The 23,054-nt window shown below is 32.6% G+C and overlaps 1 protein-coding gene across 3 annotated transcripts in view; it reads left to right on the top strand.

Moving 5' to 3' along the window:
• FOXN2 (forkhead box N2) overlaps positions 1-23,054 on the top strand; it is a 50,799-nt gene that overhangs the window by 2,781 nt on the left and 24,964 nt on the right. The gene's annotated exons all lie outside the window — the stretch shown is intronic.

Below are 23,054 nucleotides of genomic sequence, written 5' to 3' on the forward strand. Positions count from 1 at the left end.
TGCTTTTAGATTGTTGTCATTTTAGTAGCTGGGTTTTGAATAAATGCAAAAAAAAAAAGTCCTCCAAAATAAAGTTTTGAGGGCCCAGTGCTTTGCTGATTTCTTAGGGAAGAAAAAAGGTCTTAGATTTGATCTCTATTCTTAAGTTGAAGAGACAAGATTAATATATGTGGGGAAAAAAGGTTTACAATTTAAGAGGATATAATTAGGAGTTAAATTGTATGATGCAGGCAGGTGCTTTAAGAGTTAAGAGGAGAAGGAAACTAGAGAGTTTGAGTAGATAGGGGAGACTTGAAGAAAGTTAAGGCACTTGCTTTCTAAAGTCTAACCTCTGTGTTACTACCATTAGATTAATCTTCCTAAAGATTATATCACCCTAATGACCATACCCTTTATATCAAGCAGGAATGCCAATTTCTTCTCAAGACTTCTTAAACTTTGGTCCCAGTCTTCTTCCAGCTTATCTTCCACTAACTTACAGGAACTGTTCATTATTCACTACTTCAGTGGGGTATAACAATTCTACTTTTTATCTTTGCTGATACATTTTTTTTTTCTGTTTGTAATGCCCCTGCACACATACTCTAAACTATTGGAAGACCTACTCAAACTTGAGGCTTGGCTAAAATCTTGATGACCCTGAGAGCCTTAGAATCATAGTATTTTAGACCTGCCTTCACGTCTCCAACTGAAAATTCTTTTCTTTTCCCTAATAATATATTATTATTCTGTGCTGTAGCCCTCTATACTACCTTGTTTTTATTTAATAAATATTTTTTGAGCATCTACCATGTGCCACTCACTTAAAGGAACTGAGGCTACAGCCTTGAATGAGGCAAATTCCAATATTCTTTGTTAGTTGTATTTTTAGGTTTTGTCACCACAAGAAAGTTACAGTCTTTGACCACCCAGAAGAGTCTTATTTTCTCAGATATATGTTATTTGCTTAATGAATTTTATTATTTTCTAAGTAAAGGCAAGGCAGAACTTACAGTATGAGGTGGAGAGATGGTTAGAAAAGTCTTGTAAAGTGAATGGTATAAAAGAATAATTAATTATGGATAGTCTTGAAAACATCACTCCTGAATTTAAACATAGTTTAGTACCAAAAAAAAAAAAAAAGCTGGCATTTGAGTCTGGGAATGATAGGATAAAAGCCTTATTTGAGGAAGTTTCACTTGACAGCAGTGTGCAGCACTAATTATTAATTGTGGGAAGAAGAGAGACCTATTGAAGGAAAAATAAATAACTTTGAGAATGAGGTTTGGAAAGGGAGCATCATCAAGAAGATGGTGAGTTTTGTTAGTTGAATGTAAGGTGAGTGGGAGATAACAAGGTGAACATAACCTTTAGGGACTAGAGATTAAAGATGTGGGATAAATCTATTCAAGATAGAGGTGACAGCTGATGTTAATGATTTTTTGTCATAGAGTTAGTAATTAAAGTGTTGAGGCCTAAGAATGGTGCTTTGGGAAACAAGAATAAGCGGTCATCTGCTTTAGTCATATGTGACTTCATAGTTAACACTGTAGACTTGTTCAGTAACTTTATTTCCACTGTATGAGAATGCTGTCTCTGTTTTACAACCAAATATAAAGGGACCAAAAGAACATTTTATCATCATTTACTTACAGGGGATTTTGATTCATGTATTTTTTATTTTTCTTACCTTAACTTTTTTTTATTTAAATGAGCTTTTAATTTTAGAATAGTTTTACATTTACAGAAAAGTTGCAAGATAGTACAGAGTATACCTCACCCAGTTTATTCTACTGTTAACTTTGTCAACAACTAAGGAAACAAAATTGCTATGTTGCTATTAACTAAATTGCATGCTTTAATCAGATTTCATTTGTTTTTCCCTAGTGTCCTTTTTCCTGTTGCAGAATTCTTGTCTCTCAGATTTTTCTTGTTTTTGATGATTGTGACAGTTTTGAGGAGTGCTAGTCAGATATTTTATAGATTGCCCCTCAGTTGAGATTTATCTGATGTTTTCCTCATGATTAGCCTGGGGTTATGGGCTTTAGGGAGACAACAGAGGTGAAGTGCCATTCTCATCATAGCATATCAAGAGTATATACTAACAACATAAAATTGACGCTGCTCACCTTGATCACCTGTTTGAGGTCTTTGTCAGGTTTCACTCCCCATCCGTTCATACTCTGCTCTTTGGAAGCAAGTCACCAAGTACAGCCTATACTCAAGGCTTTGACCTAATTTTGATTCATGTATTTTTTTTATTTCCCTCAGTCTATTTTTCTTGTCCTTAAATGAACATTTAAATGTGGACAGGTATTTATTGAGCATCTACTGTATTTAATTGCTAAGAATATAGTGGTGAGCAACAGACATCATTTCTACCATTTTGTAGTCTTCCTGTAGAATAGAATTTGTCCCCTCACCTACATAGGTCTTATTTTATTGACAGTTATAAGCATAATATTACTGTAGACCTAAAAGGCTTATAGTAGTCATTTAGAAAATAGGTATTACCATAAAGGTTAAATATACATACCATTAAAAATAACCATCTTTTTGCTACCAGCATGGATAATGGAAAATTACTTTGATTCTAAATAGGTATATTACTGTTAAATTACCAGAAATTTAATTATTATTAATTATCTTCATATCTTAAAAGTTTGCAGGTTGTATAAGAAAATTCATGGCTTCTTGATTGTATTTTCATAGGTATTTGGTTCTTTTGCTACTTGGAGGCTTTTTTTCCTAAGAAGTGGTTTGAAAGGTGTGTTGGGAAAAACACATTGGGAAAAGAACAGAGACCCTCAGCTCGTTTCTTTTTGAAAGGTCATGGTTATTTATTTATAGAAAAGAAAATGAGATTGAGGAAAATAAAGAACATTAATCAAAGTTTTGAAAGTTATGTTAAACTCTTTTTTGGAAGGAAATCACTTAATAGAAGAGTGATGCCATTCTGACATTGGCAATATTATTAGAAATATTGAAACAATACCAATTTTTAGAGAATAAAATTAGATTAAAGACTTTTGAATGAGAATTTCAGTTAAATTTTTTCTACTTAACTGGGTTAACTAAAACCACTCTTACTTTGAACTCATATTGAAATTCTTCCTAAAATGTATTGTTAATACATTTATGCTTTTCACATTTTATGTCATATAGCCCACTGAGCATAATTTAATATTTAAATTAGAATTTTGACACAGTACAGTTATTTTAAGTTTTAAATATAACCTTAGAGGTAGAGAATTGAGGAAATTGATAAATTTACATCCTTGTGGTTTGTTTCTTTATCTTAAAAGAGGAAATAGAAAATAAGGAAGAAATTTCTTGTAAATTAAGATTTTACTGTTCCTTTTGCTTACCCTATGCGTCTGTCCAACTTCTCCTTCCTCTATGCTGATTGAACAACATTTATTAATAATCATAGCAATAATTACTGCCTTTTATTGAATGCTTACTATGTTCTGGAACAGTATTGTACTAGACCCATGAGTATAATATTTAATTACCCATAACAACCCTGCAGGATGTGTTTTATTCCTGTAAAGAAACAGATAATGAATAGACTTACAGATATAGAAAACAAACTATGGTTACCAGAAGGGCAAGTGGTTGGGGGGAGGGATAAATTAGGAGTTTGGGATTAACATATGCACACTAATATATATAAAATAGATAAACAACAAGGACCTACTGTCTAGCACAAGGAACTATATTCAGTATCTTGTAATAACCTATAATGAAAAAGAAACTGAAAAAGAATATATATGTGTAACTGAATCACTTTGCTGTACACCTGAAACTAACACAACATTATAAATCAACTATACTTCAATAAAAATTAAAAAAAAAAAAAACAGATAATGAGAAGTCATGTAAATGCAGAGCAGGGTATTTGAACCCAAGTCTGTCAGATTTAAAACTTTATGTTCTTTGTGCTGAGACCTAAAGTCTTTGCAAAATGGATACTTGCCAGGATGAGATGTTTGCATCTTGATCTGTCCTCTGGAAGAAGTAGGTAAGAATACAAGGTACAGAGAGCAAACTAATATTTGTGGAATGCCTATTCTGTGACAGGAATGCCACTACTTTATTGTTATGGTGAATTAAATAAGTGGTGGTATTCCTTGGGATGTAAGGAGGTTAAGTCATTTGTCAGAGATTGCATAAGTTGGTGGCTGATGAGTCTGCTTGACTTCAAAACTCTTCTGCTTTTCTAGTACAGGATGCTGTTGTGTTTATTCATTCATTTAAACATTTGCTTACTGAATGTTATGATCTGTTCTGGATTATAGAAATGAATGTATTGAGTTCTTCCTACAAGGATTTATAATCTAGTGCAGTATTTCTTAAATGGATGATAGAGAATCAATATAGTAAATTGTGACCATTTCTTTGAAAAAATACAATGAAAGGGAGAGTATAGCTCAGTGGTAGAGTGCAGGCATAGTATGCACGAGGTCCTGGATTCAACCCCCATTAAAAAAATAAATGAATGAATGAAACCTAATTACCCTACCCCACCTGACCATCCTACCACCCAAGAATACAATCAAATAGAAAATTTCAGCGTGTTGTACGTGGTAAAAGTGTTGATTTCATTTTGCTTCAGTTATATATGTAAGCATATCATGGATCTCATAAAAATGTACTTCTGATTGTGGGATAGCATCAAAAGTTTGAAAACTACTGTTCTAGTGGCTGAGTTGGAAAGGTAAACAAGTAATTATGAGTAACCAGAAATAGCAAGTAAGTTCTATAATAGGGTTCCATATAAGATGCTAAGGAAGCATGATTGGACAAAGCAAATAATTCAAGGAAGTCTCCTAGGGGGATGACTGAGCAGTTCTAAAACGTGGGGTGGAGAACCTTAAATACATCTAAGAGCACAAAGATGTAAAGAGCATTGCATATTCAGGAATCTTGGGGTGGTTTAGGGAACTTACAGGCCATTATACTAAAGATTTTAGATTTATTAGGCCCACGGTTTTTCTGGAATTGCATGGCGTTCTTTTGTTAAAGAACAGATACATTTGTCTATTTGATTCTGTCATACAATAAAAAACACTTCTAGCTATTCCATCTGGACCCTCTTTCCTTCATTTTGTTTATCCCTATCGTGCTCAATTTTGTTTCTATTCCCAGCCCTGCCTCTTTAGTGTAGGGTCTATCTTGGAAGAGAGCCCCAAATGTCAGTTTCGAGAGCTCGAAGGGACTTGATTGTTACTAGCCTAAAGGCCTTACTGTGGACGGACCCCTTTGCACTCACCCACTCTTGGAATCGTTTCAGCTTCTGTTCACAAGTTGTCTCTCAGTGCTTTCTAGTGAATACCTTTTGACTGCTTTGTGCTTCTTTTCTCCAGTCCCTCAGATACCATATTACTTCCCTGTTTTCTCTCACTTAGACACCTAGAAAATAAGCCTGTGGCTGTTGGTGATTTGTTTCAGTCCTTTGTATTTTGGCGTTTGTGGGGAGACTTTGTTAAATAGTTTTGTTGTAAATATTACCGATTGTTTTGGGGTTTGCTCTCTAGTTGCTCTGCCTGTTTTTATGTGAAGATTTACAAGGAATCAAAAATTTGCTGCCACCAGAGCTGCCATCTTCCCATAATCCTCTTCCTGATCATTTTAATTTCAGAAATGGTCGTATCTTTTTTTCCTTTTCTTTTTTTTTTTTTTTCCTCAAAAGTGTCTATATCCTATGGTAACATTTTTCCCCCCTAAAATCTTGGCAAAATTTTTTGATTTCCTCTGAAATTATTGCCACTTAATACCATCCACTGGTTGTCTATATATATCACAAAGTTCTGAACCTGTTGTTTTCCCCTGATTATTTCTTCATAATTGAGAGAACATTTAAGAATCTATTAAATATTAAAGATCCTTTGGGAAATTGTGTAAGGGTTATGGGATTATCTTTCTGCTGCAAATACATAAGTGTTAGTACTTTGACTTTTAATGCTTTAGCTTTTTACAGTATTTAAAAGCGAAGCTACTTTATGTATGCATAGGGCCATTCTTAAATTATGGAGAAATAATTGGGTTTAATAGCTTAGTATTGATTGTTTAGAGTTTTGAGAACATAATTTGTTGATTTTCCCTAATACAAAGATGGTAATACAGAAATAAGATATAGAATGCTTAAAGGGAAATTCTCTTGATGTTTAGGAGAACAAAAATTTAATTTGTACAAGGTGAATATACTCATTTTACAAAAATCAAATGCTTACTATGTGTTAAGAATCAGATGCATGTCAATAAATAACTGCAGTGTGTGACATACCCTTCTAGATATAGATTCCAGTATTGTGGGAACACGGAGTAGGAACTTTCCCCAAGGAGTGGGATTGAATGGGGTAGATTTTATAGTCATAATGGAGGTTTATTATGGTGTGTCAGTACCTTTAATGACTCATTATCTCTGTTTTTGTCAAACTTTTCCTCTAATAGTTGTTCATACAAATGGGTTAACAGTAGACTTCCTTCAATTACTACTTCAAAATAGCATTTTATTCAGATAGAATTAAAATAATGTTTAAAAGTTTTCTTTTGTGATAAAGCTATTTTCCTAATACTTCTTAAGTAGAGAACTGAAATTTAGAAAGTGAAAACATCACGAAGCAGAATGGAACGTAGTGTCTAGCATAATATTCTGTACTTGAATGTTAAGTGCTCAGTAAATTTTTTTTTAATGAATATCATATTTTACCCTTCAATTTTTTGTTCCATGTAGTTTGGTTTAAAATACCTCCTTTGTTTAATTAAAAATAAAACATATCAATGCAGTATAAGTTGAGTACAGTTTTACCTTTTTCTAATCTAGTTAGAGCCAGGTTGTGCTTGCCTGAGGTGCTCTGCTCAGGGGTGTTGGGCCCATTGTTTTCTAGTCTCTTTCTCTGGATTTTGGTTTAGTCTGGATTAAATACTTTTTAAGATACAGAACTTTAGTGTTCATAAGGTGATTTCATGTCATTTGTTTCTTTTGAGCTGTTGACACAAATAACTACTTTAAAATGAGGACATATAAATGCAATTGGAGCATTGTAGGAGAGATAAAAAATCCCTAAAAGAAGTTCAAATAGAAATTATGTAGGGAAATTGTCATTAAATGGGGCCTTAAATTTTAGGGTTTCGACTGAGTGGTGATAGAGAAGGTAGGCAATCCAGATGCTTGGAATAGCAGGGGCAAGCATGTAACAAGAGAAATGCACAGGAAGTATTTGAACAGGATTAGTCTTGTTTGGACTAACTTCAAGTAGATGAACATTAGTTTGAGAATGTAAATATTGAGTCAGATGAATTGCTGAGAGCATTTTTTTGTTTGTTTTTTGACTTTTGTACTTATGAAGCCATTTAGGTAAGATGGCAGCTAGTGTAGAAATGAAGAATGTTAGCTCTGGAGCCACATTCCCTGAGGTTATTTGCCAGTTGTGCTACTTCAAGGTTTGTGATTTTAGGCGTACTATTTAATCTCTCTGCATCTGTTTCTACACAAAATGGACACTAATAATAGCAATTACCTGGTAGGGTTGTTAAATTAAAAGAGTTAATACTAGTAAAGCACTTTACATGATCCGTGGTATCAGTAAGTAGCCAATGAGTTTTTTATGTAGAAGTACTAGATCTCACTTACATAAATTATGTGTACGTAATTTATACACACACACTTACACACATATAGGAAATACACCTACTAGTAGGAAAGGTATGTCTTAACCATGTCTATGTCTACAGGAAAGCTAGTAATATTTGAATTTCAGTTTTTAATAGCATTTAGATTCTTGTAGAATGAAAGTTCAGCCATCTCATTTTATAGATGTCACAGTTATGTAGTAGCAGAGCCAGAATCAAGATCTGTCAGACAACAAATATTTGAGCAGTAAATAAGACAGACAGCTGTTTTGTCTGCCATTATGGAGCTTTCAGTAAGTCAGGAAAGATATGTATTAAGCCATCTCAAGTGTGACAAATATTATCAAAGAGTATAGGATATTATGAAAGAATAGAACTTGTGACCCTCTCTAGTCTGGGATGTTAGAGAAAGTTTCCCTTACGATTTTTAGGCTGAAATGTGAATGATTGCAGTTAGCCTGGGCTAGGTAAAAGGAAGTGTGTTTTGAGGCAAAGGGAGTAGCATTTGTAAACACCCTGAGGGAGGAGAAAGCATGCCCTATTCAGACATCTAAAATGGGGGGAGCAAAGGAGAGAGTGGCAAAAGATAGGCCAGAGAGGTTAGGCAGGGTCTCTGGTACATGAGGTTAAGGACTTTGGACTTTGACCTAAGGGTCCCCTTGATGGATTAAGCAAGAAAGGGACATTTTCTGATTTGCATTCTAAAAGATACTCTAAACTGTATTATAGAGAACAAATTAGGATAATCAGGCATATAACACAAGGAGACTAATTTAGGAAGATACTGTCAGAGCCACTGCATATGTTTGTGCCAAACACAGCCATAGGGTTAGGGTCCTCATATAGACTACCATTGTAGTGGTCTAGATGAGAGATGATGTTGATCTGGACTATAGTAGCGACTGTGGAAATGGAGAGAGATGGGCAGATTTCAGATTTAACTACTCCAAAATACCGGACCAGACCTCTCCCCTGAACTTCAGATCACATATATCCCAAATGCCCACTCTGCTTAAAAGCTCACAAGCATCTCAAACTCAACAGGTCAAAACAAAAAACAAAAACACCGCCACAATCATTGATCTACCTCCAAGGAGAAAAACAGCCATTTTCTCTTTCAGTGTTCTCTGTATTATCAAATGGAACTAGGATCCACTCAGTTGCTGATCCTGTCTGCTAGTAATGACAACTAGACTAGTTCGCTGTAGTTGTGCACAGCTGCAGTTGATGTGGTGTCTTAGAATTTGGGTTATATTCCATGTAGGTTTATTTAGAAACTTGAATGATTATTATGGTTAAGTATTACTTTCTAAAATGCTCTGGAGATAGTCTATGTAATAACATACATATCTGATCATTTTTAGCATAAATATATTTTACTTCAGTAAATGTATATATAGCATTAGTTTAGTCCTATTTAAAAAGGACTTAATTCTGTGTTAAATTATACTTCTATTGTGTTCTTAGAAATGACTTATAAAATCATGATATTAAATCAACTAGTATACAGTCTTAAGTTTTAATCTTGCTTTCCAAATTTGACATGGGAGCAATTAGTAAAGTGAGATATCATTGACTGCCTTTATTAAATTTATTTTGATCGTGAATCTGCTTTTAAAAGATGTTATTTTCAGTAGAACAGTGTAATTCACTGTAGATTTACTGCATGGCTGACTAATTATGGCTTATAGTCAAGGCATTGAAAATCATATTACACATAAATTTTGATAGCAAAGAATACCACCTGTTTGTACTCAAATGCCAACCAAGTTTATCTTTGTGCTTTAAGATATTAGATCTGTTGACTTTCAGGTTTCTGTAACTTTGTTCCTTTCAAAATAACTTTTTAAGTGCAATTTCAGGGCTATTAAAAAACCAGAGTGCTGTTTGGCTAATTGGTCACTATATAGTTTGTACCACAGGTGATACTACTTCAAATTCTAGATGGTAAGGATTTTTCCCTCCTTTCGTGGATATTGTTTTTTGTGTTGTTTTTTATTTTTTAATTTCTGTGCTGTCAGTTTTTTCCAGCCTTTAGCATATTTTTGTTTAGACATGGCATTCATTTCAATCCCAAAAGCTGAGGAGATGAGTTTTCTCAGCTAGATTTACTCTTAGAGCTAGTGGTGCTTTTTTTCTGTCATTATATTTAATAACATGTAAGGTAAACTAGTGCTATGTTTTAGATACTAATAGAAGTTTAAAATTATTTTGTCATCAACTTTTTAAAAATAATTATTAGAAATAGCAATTTCTCTTGACAGAAAACAATTTGTGCTCAATTTAGAACTATTGTAGTACTGCTGTTCTATGAAATCATTATTTGTCTCTGAAAGGCAGGATGATGTGCTAGGGATTCATTGTGAAAAAAAAGTATTTGGTCTTTACACAGAAAGTATCAGATTTGTTTACCGGTTAGAAGCAAATGTGCTTTTTTTTTTTTTTTAACTTATTAAGCTATTGCTTCATTTTAACTTCCCTGAGAAACTGATGAACAACTGAGACATTTTTTTTGGAGGGAAATGCTGCAACAATGTGTAGGAAAACTCTATATGCTGTGTACAAATAGAACAAACTTATTTAGATAGAAGTGTCATTTGAACCATGGTTTACACAATGTGTCTGGGCAAGTTAATTTCGGAGAAAAGTGGATTCAGTGGAAGATTATCACAATAGATTTTTCCCCTCCAGATTTTACTGTTTTCTGCTTTTAGCAGGAGTTGGAGAAATAGTCCCCTGCCCACACACTCTATTTTATTTTATTATTATTTTTTTACCCCTATTTGAAAAACAGTTTCCCTATGAGACAAATCTTTGACCCTTTTGTATTCTGCATTCCTCCCCCCACCCTTCCCCCTTTCTTGACTCGAAAATGCAGCTGCACACATTTTTTGTTTAGAGACAATGGATCACATGCTGTGTCACCTAAATCTATGACCAAGAGGCAGTTTTATCCCTAAGAGACCATAATGCTTCAGTTGTCCTGGATACATGACATCATGTAGCATTATAATCAAACATACGTCTTTTTGCAGTAGTACATTTGGGATTTGAATCTACCCTCTAACCTCAATTTTGGATTTTATGAGATAGACAGTATTTATAATAGAGAATCTTAATCAAAACAAAGAATGTATTGTAGGAAAGGTTGTGAGTTCCTTTTATGTGTCCTATTTTTTTCTTACCTGACGAGTACCAAATTTATCAGATACTTCGCATTAATAGAATGTCTTTAAAGTTCTAGCCTTAGATTTGTTACACAATGCCTTGCAAATGATATGTGCTCAGTAGGTGTTACACTTTATTTTTGCTGTGATAAATTAATGAGAAAATTGTTTTCGTTTTTGAAAAATGAGGAACTCTCAAGATTTTGAAAAGTTATCTGTAAACTGCTAAAATATTTTATATTGAGCTTATTATAATAAGCTTGTTACACTGTTGAATAAATCTAGGAAATGTAATAATGTGGCTTCCAGTCTTGAGTAAATGGTTTATTCCTAATGAGATTAAAAGTGAGGAAAGGAGAGGGAAATTGAATGGAAATTCCTTTTATTATATAGGAAATCTTGTTTGGAGACAAAGCTTAAATTAAAGAATTGAAGTAATTGCCAGGCAGTTCTAATAAAATTCACAAACATTTTGGATTTCTATGCTATGCTGTAACTCTGTAGTAGATTTTTTTCCCCCTGTGGAAATCATTGTTAAGTGATCTGAGCTAAGTGAATGACAGCCTCTGCTAGGGTTGTCTTAGTCGAGCATATGGTTTTTTATATTGGTTACTTTAAAGCAATTGGATGGAAAAGCCACAAATCTGAGAAGGGGCTTACTCTCTGCTTGCTCTTTGACATTTCTAAGATTAAGTTATTGATGACATTAAGTTCTTGGTGAGAGGTAAAATGGCGAGTCAATAGAAGTTTGCAAATGTCTTAAAACCATGTAAAAAGACAGAATTAGAAATTATAAATGTATATACTTAAATATAACCAAAAATCATATTCATTTGTCACACACTTCGGGAATTCAGATGTTTAAAGTATTTATGAGTCTGATTTTAAGTAGGAAGTTGACTAGTAGGGTGAAAATGGTGAGAAACAACTTTAGGTCAGATGCTGCCATGTTGTTCAAGATTAATCATCCCTTACTTTAAGCATGGCACTGATTGCCAGTCATCTTCAGGGCCTCTCAGCACAATTGCTCAAGAGTTGGTTTCAACTTCATTCCCATTCTAATAAAACATAATGAATGGCATGGTTCCCTTTCACCCCAGTGTAATAAAAACTTCTCAGAAACAGCAAAATTGATTTTTGTCATTTACCCTTTCTGTATAATGAGGAAAGAAATATTCAATGATTGGCTCAAGGGTGCCAGGAAAAAATAAATTGTAATAAATTTGCTTTGGGGTATCAAAAATTACTATCATATTTTATTTTGATGTATTTTTCAGTGCTATTTATTTCCTAATAAAGATTCTTAAATAATATAATAGATTAAATATAAACATTTAACATTAAAAAAATTATCTTACAAACAATAACTTATAGATTTAGGATTCTAAGAACTATAATATGAGTAAGATAAAAACTTATTTAAAATTGAAAAATGTAACATGAAGAGATTCAATAATATAATTTGAAAAGCACTTTTTAAAAGTGTTAAACACATCATTAATAGAACTGAATTAATTGCAGTTATTTTTTATTTGCTATGGATTTATAATACTAAAGTATTCACTAAAAAAACTTATGTTTATGAGAATTGCTGGACTGACGATCTGATTTTTTGGGGTCATTAAATAAATTTTATACACAGGTCCATATTTTTTAAGTATTGCAGCTATCCTGAAATATACAATATAAGTAATATCTGGAAAGTAATATCTTGGAATAAATTATTTTGAATATTTTTACTTACAAGGGTTCTGTAACAAGATGGTAGATGCTGAATTAGTTGGATACAAATAAATGTAATTATATGTAAATATGTGTATCTCTGTCCTGTTTTGATTATAGCATTATATTTGCCTCTATATCTTTTTGTTATTAAGAATGTCATTACTAGTGAAAACTCAACATTTTTTATTTCAGAGATAGTGTAATTATTTACTTAATTTTGGGGGGTGGTGGTGATTAGGTTTATTTATTTATTTTTTAGAGAAGGTACTGAGGGTTGAACCCAGGACCTCTTGCATGCTAAGCATGTGCTCTACCACTTGAGCTGTACCCTCCCCACTTAATATTTTTATAAATTCTTTTTTTGTGTGTTAGAATGTTAGCATCAGGCAGAGCTGTTAGTAAAGGAACTTAGACTCTTTTGGGGCCATTAATTAAAAAATACTAAAAAAAGTTCTGAAAGTTTATATGGTTTAAATTCTTTTAGATTATTTAAACTAGAAAGATCTGAAGAAATTTTCTGTCATGTAGCATGATTGGTAAAAAGTTGACATGACATAACAAAGTTCATGGAAACAGATAGAATAAGGAAGTGAAAGTCACATTGTAAAGAAAATGATGAAACTGTTATTGCAGCACTCTTCTGAGAAGTCCTAATTTCAATTGGCTACCTTACCAGAGGGTATCATTGAACATAAGGGAGACCCATTCTTAATGCTAGGTTTTTTTTTAATTTCCAAACTTCAAAACAAAGTATTGTTACTGCTTTTGTACCCTAATTTTTTTGTATTTGAGAGATACAACATTTATAAATGTACTATTTTAGAAAGAATGCTAATAATAATTTTAAATATAAATAAGTTATAATTATCTCTGTAGCTAGTATTCATTGTGTACTTATCCTCTACCTTTGTTCTAAGTGCTTTATATTCTCATTTAATTTGTACTAACAGTCTTATTGAAAATAGGGACAGTTAGAATTCTAAATTGATAGGCCTTATACCCTGTTGAGTGGCAGAGCTGGGATTTGAATCCAGGCAGTATCTCTTCTCAGCTCATATTCTCAACCTTCTGCTTCACTGCTACCAGATGTAAATATTTTTATAAAATGAAATTGCTTATCTTTCACAATTTTAACTTTAAATATACTGCCCCCTCAAATTTCTGTTCAGTATGTTTTCATATTACATATTCCTTTCTCAAGGAAGAAGCCTTTTGCTTTACAGTTGTATGCTATATTACCGTAGAATCTAACAACTGTGACAACAGAGCCATTAGTGTAGTAAGAGTGAAAGGTTTCTTGAAACTTTTTAGCAAAGGACCAGGAGAGATTGTTCTGAACAGTGTACCGCTTATCTCTATCTTACGTCTTTATCTTTTATCTTTTATTGTTACATGTAAAGATACTAAAACTTAATCCGATATAGCTAATATGTTAGCTTTGAAATGTATTTTAAATTTCTGTATACATTTAGGTGCATCTGACATTTTAAAATTCATAATATAATACATTTCCTGCTTCTCAGGAGGTTACTTAATGCTGTATCCTCAATTGTTAAAACACAAGTAGAGACAAAAAGGTACTCCTCAGTAGCTGGGGGAAAAGATTACGAAGTTTATACATTAAGTTCATGCACCTTAAGGTGAATTCCTTACCTTATCAGATCTTATTTATTTGAAATTCTAATGAAATTTATCTGATTTTCCAGTCTGTAGCAGATAATGGTTTTATAATTGTATCTCCATGATTTAGAAATCCAAAATACTTTGAAAGCCAAAACTTCTATTAACCTGTTTAGTTAATGTTTAGTGATAAAACATTCACCTGTTTAGTGATAAAACATGATCTGAACTGATAATAAAGCTATGGATGGTCTTTATTTACTCCCCTCTTAGTGTGAATATACATTTTGGTGCAGAAGTATTAATATGTTTATTATGGGGTGCTACCTCAGACCTCACTGACGCATCATATAACATGTCACATGTGCCTTATAGCCCCTTTCTAAAATCCAGAATATTCTGAATTCTGAAATATATCTGCCTTCAAGGATTTTAGATAAGGGATCATATACCTGTATAATCAGGTACAGTGACTACAATACAGCTGAGGACTAGGATATAGAACTTAGAAGTTTAATCCAGTAACCGAAGCATAGCAATGTGAGGCCTTTTAGTGTGGAGCAATATTTATAACTGGAATAATATGTGGATCCCTTTTAAAGGAAACGATTATAGATCCCATTTTAAAAATCTTTGGCTTTAGTTTCTAAGGTAGTTTTTTTTTAAGTCTTCTATTTTTTCTCTTTATAGTTTTGAAATAAAAGCACAAAATGAAAATTTGCAAAACTTGTGCCCCACCCCCAGAGTGTCCATGGGACACTCTGATTTGAGAAACACTAAGAAAGTGGCAAATAGTCCTGTATATTTGAGTAATCCGTGTAAGTGTTATTCTTTACCAAGTCTTTGTTTATAATACCCTGAATCATAGTTAAGGGGTTAAAACATCTTTCCTATATTTAAACAGTATGATTTTTAAAAAGGATGAGAAGAAGCACCCTTTTAAAAAAATGTACACACAGTTTTTGATAACCACCTTTCACCTCCAGAGAAATATCTTCTACCTACTGCCAGACAAGCCTTTCTGCAGAAAACAACCTAAAATGCTGGATAAAATGCATGAATGTTTAGACCAATCACTAATTGAAAATCCAGTGAGGTATGCTGAGTAACTGAAGCTGGCTATTGCCTGGAGGATATTTACCAAATCAAGTGAGCTTCTGTTTTCCTGGCCTTGTAGGGGCTCAGGGATCAGGAAGCAAAGCCCAGACCCAGCCAAAGTAAAATATGAAGCAGGTAATAGTCTTCTCCAATAATAGCCCTTCTCCATAGGGCTGTATACCTTCTAGGTGTAAGAGTGATCAAGAAATTCTTTCTCAACAAAGAAAATTATCTTTCTAGAATATTGCCCCTAACAGGAAAAATTTACAAATTTCTACTAAAAGTTTGTTACCAAAAACCAGCCCTCACACTGGTTTGCAGCCTGAATTCACACTAAACCATAAGCTAAGAATTTTAAATGGTCTTGGATTGTTACTACTCCCAGGGGCCTGACGGAAGCAGTACAAATCATCATCTTCAAAGAATTCCTGTTGATAAAGTTCTAATGAAAATAAGTTGCTCAATAGATGATTGATTTCTTGAATATGTGTAAGTACATTTGACTGTCCTTTATGATTGGATTACCACATTCTGTTGATTTTTACTTTGTGGTTGGCCTTATTCCTTTGATAACTATGTAAGTTTAAAAAGCTAAAGCTCTAATCTGTTCTTAGGACAATGATCAGTACATATATATAAACTAAAAAAAGTGCAGTATATTGTATATATGTATTTATATGCAATATAATGTGTATGTGCAGTCAAACTGTAATAATTCTACCTGATAAAATTGAAAAAAGGAAAAAAAATTAAGTTGGTTAAAATAAAAATTGACAAACCATCTAAGGAACCAGGGCACAGTATAAGAGAATCAGTAGACTCAGACCTTCAAGTGGTTCACATCTTGGAATTATCAGATATAAAATATAAAATAAGTATATGTTCAGTGAAACTTAAAAATGAGGAAAAGAGCAAACATTTTGTAAAAGAAGCAGAAGTTCTAGAAATGAAAATATACAGTAACTGAAAGTAGAATTCAAGGGATAGATAAAAGCAAATGGACTCCATTGAAGAAAAAAATGATGTAATGGAAGATAAATCTGAAGAAATCTGGAATGCAACACAGGCAAGAAATTGGGAAATATAAAAGAGATTAATAAAGGGGAAATTTTTAGGAGAAAACACAGAACACTTTCAAAGAATCATCAGGTTTGAATAATAGTAATGGAAATAGAGACCATGAAATGAAAACTCAGTGAAAATAAATCTAAAATCTATGACCTATTCTGTTTCAACCTAGAATTCTGCAGCTAGCAAAAAAATAGCTTTCAAAAAAAAGGGCAAAATAAAGACATACTTAAAGAAATCTGTAAGTTCACTAGCAGACCACTTCTTAAGTAGAATGATAATCAAAGACAGTGGCTAAGTGTATGTTAATAAAGTATTAAGTTAATTTTAAAAACTGTGTGAACAATAATAGTGTCTTATGGGATTTAAAAAAGGGAAAAAGCTAAAACTAAAACCAGTTACGTTATAAACCAGGAAGAGGTGATTGGAGCTAGTATTCAAAAGATCTTTTTATTTTACTCAGGAGATTACAGGTAACTGGATTTTGAGAAGTATGTGTGGTAAAAATTTTAAGATAATAGTAATAGAAATAAATATATAACTTTCAAACTAGTAGATGGTAAAAAAAAAAAATGGAACCAGAAAAAAATAATCCCAAAGAAGTCAAGAAAAGAGAAAAAGAAACAAAGAGTGAAACACCAAATAAGATGATAGAAGTAAATCCAAATATATCTGTGCCTTATATTTTAAAATGTTCAGCTATATGTGGTTTAGGACAGACTGCAAAGAAACAAAAGGAAAACATGTTGTAAGTAAAATGATGGAAAAGAATATAGCAGGCAAATATTAATGCAATGAAAGCTGGCATATTATTTGAAATAGATTTTTAAGACAAGTAGAATTACTAGAGATAAAAAGAATTGATACATAATGGTAAATGTTTCATTTTGCCAAGAATATATAGAAGTTTAAAATTTGTATGCAACTAATAACCATAACCACAAATAAAGCAAAAATTAATAGAACTAACCAGGAAAAAAATGATAAATTTCAGCAGTATAGTGGGAGATTGTAATATATCTTCCTCATGATTTAATAAGAAAGCAGACCAAAACAAACAAAAAACAGTAGAGAATATAGAAAGCTTAAACAATGTAATTAACAAGCTTGATTCAATAGACATATGTCATCCAGTCAGTGGAAGCATTAGCTGATCAACCACATACTGGAGTTTCAATGAATTTCAAAGGATGTTTCAAAGAATTTCAAAGGATGAATATCTGTAGACCATTTCATTTAAGTTAAAATTAATTAGAAATTGTTCATGTGGACCAACCAATTCATTTAAGTTAGAAATCAGTAAGAAAAAAAAAATTTCATGGAAATTAATATTCTTCTAAATAACTCATGAATGGAAGAAGAAATGTTGATGGAGCTTGGACTGTGCTCTTTGTCAATGGAATGTTAGGTCATTCCTCAATTCTGCTTGTAGCAAGCACCACTCTGAGCAATGGCCCATGTGAAAGCCTTTCATCCTTGGCAGACCTGGTGATAATGTGCAGGGATGCTAAAGGCCAGTGACGGATTGGTACTCCCAACAAGGACAAAATTTTAAATAAATGATGCTGAAACAATTGTATATCCGTATGTCAAAAAATGAAATTGGATTAAAAAAATACAGATACACATTTTTGGTGAATTGAAGACTTAAGTACAAAAGGTAACTATAAAGCTTTTAGAAGACAGTAAGGGATAGAACCTTTATGAATTTGAGATACAGAAGGACTTTTTAAATGAGAAACAAATTACAGTTTGTTTAACCCATAAAGAAAAGGGTTAGTCTACCATATTAAAGTTAAGAACTTTTTCATTAATGAGCAACTAATAAAAAGACAAGCCATCTAACCAGGGAAATATATTTGCATTATATATAAGGATTAGTATCCAGACAATACGGACGACTTAAATAGACATTTAATAGAAGAGGAAATCTAAATGATGAAAAAATTATATATATTTGCCATTTAGGTTTCTTTTGTATATGAGAGATATTCATCCCCATTACTAACTTGGGAAATGTGAATTAAACCACAAGGAAATACAATTTCATAGTCATCAGGTTGGCAAAAAAAAAGTTATTTTTGATGACTACATGGAGCAAACAGAATACACATACATTCCTGGTATCAATTTGTCATTAGCAGTTGAAGAAAAGAATACTCTGTAACCCAATACTTGTACTCCTTCACATACATTCTGCTTTTAGAATTTAAGAAAAATTCTTTGCAGTTGTGTTCTAGGAGGTGCAAACAAGGATGTCCATAACAATACTACTTCTGATAGCCCCAAACAAACATGTTAAAAGTATAATAAATTGTGGCATATTCGTAAGGCAGAATATAAGCCATCTGTAAAAATGAATGGATTACTGCTGCAATAATATTAAAGAATTTGATTTTGCAGGGAAACAATTTTCAGTACAATTCAATTTTCTATGTTTGAAAAACTTAGAGGGCTAAATAATACAATGTTTAGGGATCCTAACTATAAGAAAAAATTTTTTATTTGCTTAGCCTTTCATACAGTCAGTTAAAATGTGAACAAATTAAGCCATAAAATATTTGTGGTTTTAACCAACATTTTGTGTTTAGGAAGTTCCTTAGTTATTTGAGGCAAAATAAAGCTATCAGTGTAACACCTCTAATACTGTATAATTCAGCACCTTGTGTCTTACATAACACTGAAAATTCTTTGTCTTAGTGTCCCTTCTTTTCTTTGGTCCCCGTTAAGAATTTCCTCTCAGACCAGTGTTAATACCAACCTTAAGCGAAAGTGCTCTCCTCTAGCCTTTTAGGAAATGATCTAATAACTCAAATAGGGAATTTTATTTTTCTTGTCCTAGAGTTGAGTTTCACTGAAATATTGAACATAATATGCAGATACGCAGTTTTCTGTTAGGCACCTTTGAAAGAGGGTTGAGCTGCATCGCTGTGAAAAAGGTGCATTTTAATCCTGAGCCATCTTTTCAAGATACCGCCATGACACTGAACAGTGAAGTTCTAGATACGGGCTTCCAAGTCATTGTACTGGGTTTGAACTCTCCACTTTAAAAATTCTCCTTATGAGAGAAAATTCTGTCCTTTTTTGTAGTGTAGATTTGGAGTCCTAACACAAATGTGTACTTTTCTGAAATGACTTGTACATTTGCCTACTTTTTTTTGGTAGCAATGTCTTGGTTTTAGGAATCGATTTATAAAGCATATATTCATTATTTGAGTTATGCTAGTTACACACTTAAGAAATTAGAATATATTTTTCAAATCCTACATCTTATTTGCTAGACCTTAACTGCTTGTTTTGAGTGGCATTTACCATGTGTAACAATTATATGTGGTTTGTTGAAGTATTGTTTCTGAAAGATTACTAAAAGGAAATGTTACTTTACTAGCCCAGATTTCCTTTTATTTCTTTACTCATTTAGCTTCATGAAGCAAACTTGTACGCACATTATTTTCTGCTACTGAACTGGTTCAGTTTAAGAAATAGTTTTTCATAAAATTAGAATTTTCCAAATAAATAAAACTACAAGTTTTCTTGGGTATAGTGGGAAATATACAGACCTTTCTGTGGTAATATTACATATTATATATTTCTGAAAACACTGAAATTGTGCACAGCTGATGGGTCACACCTAAAACATGCAAAGCTTTATAATCAGAACACTAACAAAAATAAATTTTAATAGAAATACTAGAATGTTTTAAAAGATATATTTAATTTGTTATAAATAAAGAAATACTACAGTCAATTTAAGATTAAAAAAAAAAAGATGAACACAGCCTGATAGAAGGGCATGCAAGGAAAGATTGAAGTGCAGGGTTATGGAGGCCAGAGTAAAATATATAAAGATTTGGAGAAGAAGAGGAGCTCATTAAACACTTCCAAGAAAATGCATGTGGCTAAGCTGTGCCAAGAGGAAGAACATGGGTTGAATGAGAATTGTGTACAGTACTGTATTTTCAGCAGCTTGCTGCTTTCCAGTGTGTTAGCCTATTTTGGTTTCAGCTCTTATTACTGAGTAGTGCAAAAACAGGCAGGGAAAAATCATGTACAAACCAATGTGATTTTTTACATTGTAGTAGAATCTTTACCTTACTAGTGAGCTAATTTGTGTTACAGAAAAGCTTAGTAACAGAATAGGCTGTAGTGTACTAAGAATATGAAGGGTGTCTTCTGTTTCTGACTTGAGGCCTTGTTTCTGACTTGAGGCCTTTGATCAGTCTGTGACCTTTTTGTGATTTGATTTTTTGTGAAATGGAAATACTACAACTAAAAATAATCTAGCATGAGTTTTTCCCTCTTGAGTGTGCTGTTTTAATTTTAAACTATAAAAATAACAAACATTAAAGAAAAACTGGAAACTAAGACAAAGAAAAAATGACCACGTTACTAATATAAACCATTATTAGCTTTTTGTATATTTTCTACTTTTTCAGCAGTTAATAAGCTTTTTTGTTTACTTCACAGTCTTCAAGACATTTTTAATGACTGTTAAATGTTAGCTTGAATAGATGTGCTTTAGTTTAGTTAGCAGTTTCTCAATAATAAAATATATAAGGTGTTTATAGTTTTCCCATTATCTTTCGTAATTCTTGGATAAACATCTCTGTGTTTAAGAGAGAAAGAGGGGAGAGAATCTTTTTCCCTCCGTGGGGTTATTGCACTGAAGTGACTTTTAAGTGGATTTATTGGGTCAAAGAATATGACAGTTTTAATGATTCTTGGTTATACTGCCAGTTTGCTTTCCAGAATGATCCTATGTCCTTGCCCAAAATTGTATATTATATATTTTTTAAGCCATTGCTAATTTGGGCAAAAATAGAAATTGTTATTTGTATTACCAATATTTGTGCTCACCAGGCAGTTGCTAATAAGTACATTATCATATTTAATATCACATTTTTATTTTGCTTTGCATTTCTTTGATCATCAATGAAGCTGAATATTTTCTAATACATTTGTTTGCTATTTATATACTTATTTGTAAGAAAAGATCATTTGTCTATTATGGTGGACTTAGTGTTTTAAGTAGATAGTATTCTAAAGTATTCTACAGGGGTAGTTTAGAAACAGCTTTTTTCTCTCCTTGAAAATACAGTGACCATAAAAACCTTACTAAAAGAGTATCAGCCTTTCAATTTCAGCACTTGACTTTTTACCTTTGCTTGGCTGTATGCTTTGTGTAGTCTTTGGCATATTTGCTGCCGTAATGTTGTCTTACATCTTAAAGTAATGGGATTTTATTCTAAGCTTGTAATTCAGAGGAATAACATATTTGCTATCATTCAAATTAGTTTCTGATGAGACTGTCAACAGTATCTATCTGTTTTGAGTGGTATTGCTAAAATATAAGTTTCTCAAGACATTAGTGTATTCTAATGGACAAAAAAACTTGAATGTAGAACTCAGCCTGGTTTACAATTTTGGCTTCACTTTTTATTGGCTTTAGAACCCTAAAGTAAATTGCTTACTTCACTTCCATTGCCTCATCTATAACAATGATTTCAGTTTTCTGGTTGTTACTAGTGAGGATGTTTCCTAGCATTAAGGATTTATTTCTAAAGTAAAATAACTCTTAAAAGCAGATAGCACAGCAGTTGGTATGTGTTGATTTTATAAGGTCATTTCAGTTTGAAATAATTATGATTTGACTGCCAGCTCACGCCCAACATTTTGTTAAGATTCATTAGGAATACGAAAGTAAAAGACTTACTCTTTATGGGATTCACAGTCAGGAAGAGAGGACCGTACAAAGAACTAAGTAGTAGTGCAGAATAAGTAGAGATGATGCATTTTAAAGCCTATAATATAGTGCCTGTAATATAATAAAATCTAGTGTTAGCCACTGCTATTTGGTACTCTCTAATTTTTATATGTAATTGAAGATAAATGTGGATATAGGTGAAAAGGCGGAAGTAGACCATTAGAAATTTGTCATTTCCACTCTGAACACTGAGTGCTAAGAGTGTTTTGGAAAAAAAAGAAGCAAGACTTTCTTAAACTAATGAATTCTCATCCATTATATTTTAAAAATTCTCTATGGGTAGATTGACTTTGGTGGTAAAATTAATAAGTTTGTTACATAGGGCAGGATGTCATCTCTGAAATATGTTGTATGTACATACGTGCACATGTACATATGTTTGTGTATGTGTGGTTTTCATAATTGATTAAAATAGAAACCAAATTTGTTATAGTTTGATCTTTTCCTTTTTACAATGCCTTGGTTTGTCAAGTTGTAGGTATACATGAGAGAGATAGGAACTGGATAAGGAGAGAACAGTGATAAGATTTAAATGGATAGGGTTGGGTCATTGGTACTCATAGGTGATGTGTATACGTATACTGTTACCAGGATAATGTAGTGGATAATGTAGTGGTTCGAGGTTTGGTTCTGAGGTTAGTCTTCCTGGGTTTAGATTCTAAAGATGCCTAGCTTGTAACTGGAAGATTCTTCCAGTTACAAGCTAGGCAACCTCAAACAGGATGCTTAACCTCTCTGAATCATTTTCCCAATAAAATTGAGCTAATAATAGTGCCTACTTTGTAGGGTTTAATTGATAGTTAATTGAAATGTGGTTATGTTGTGTTTTAGTGCAGTGGCTGACTCCAAAAGTATTACCTGATTCTGTTGATAATTCGGTGTTCTGAGATGGCATCTAATAGCTACCAGAATCTAGATAAACTGTTCTACATCTAAAATTGACTGGTTTTCATAAGTCTTACAGTAATCTTCCAGCTTTGATTTAAGTAAAGTGA

This window comes from Camelus bactrianus, chromosome 15 (genome assembly GCF_048773025.1).
Source record: "Camelus bactrianus isolate YW-2024 breed Bactrian camel chromosome 15, ASM4877302v1, whole genome shotgun sequence".
NCBI classification, from domain to species: domain Eukaryota; kingdom Metazoa; phylum Chordata; class Mammalia; order Artiodactyla; family Camelidae; genus Camelus; species Camelus bactrianus.